We start from the raw sequence: 536 nt of genomic DNA, 5'->3' as shown, positions 1-536 counted from the left end.
AGGCTCTTTTCCTGTGGCTAGGTAATTCACCAAATCAGCATACCAAGGTTCTTTCTCTTCTGTTGCCTTGACCTTTTCAAGCTTCCTTCCAGTCTCACAAACTGCTATCACTGCTCCAATAGCCATGATCTGTTCCTCAGGGAGTCCTTCATCAATTGGAATGCCACACTCCACTCTCAGTCTGGACAAGTGATCAGCTACATCATTCTCAACTCCTGGCTTGTCCTTGATCTCTAAATCAAACTCTTGCTGCAAAAGAATCCATCTCAAGAACCTTGGCTTTGCATCCTGCTTCTTTGATGCTCGATAGAAGTCATTGATTCATCCTCAAGATGTATCCTATGCATACACAAAGAGGGTGATATTCCCTTGATGTCATTAAGTGAATAACCTATTGCTTTTCTAAATCTTTTAAGTGTTTTCAAAAGTTCAGATAGCTAAGTTTCAGTAAGTTCACTACTCACAATGACTGGATAAGTTCCATTAGGACCAAGAAATGCATACCTTACACCATTGGGGAGAGGTTTAAGCTCCAC

Source organism: Brassica oleracea, unplaced genomic scaffold (genome assembly GCF_000695525.1).
Source record: "Brassica oleracea var. oleracea cultivar TO1000 unplaced genomic scaffold, BOL UnpScaffold00948, whole genome shotgun sequence".
Lineage (NCBI taxonomy): Eukaryota > Viridiplantae > Streptophyta > Magnoliopsida > Brassicales > Brassicaceae > Brassica > Brassica oleracea.
The sequence above is the reverse complement of the archived record's forward strand: the minus strand, read 5'-3'. Positions refer to the sequence as shown.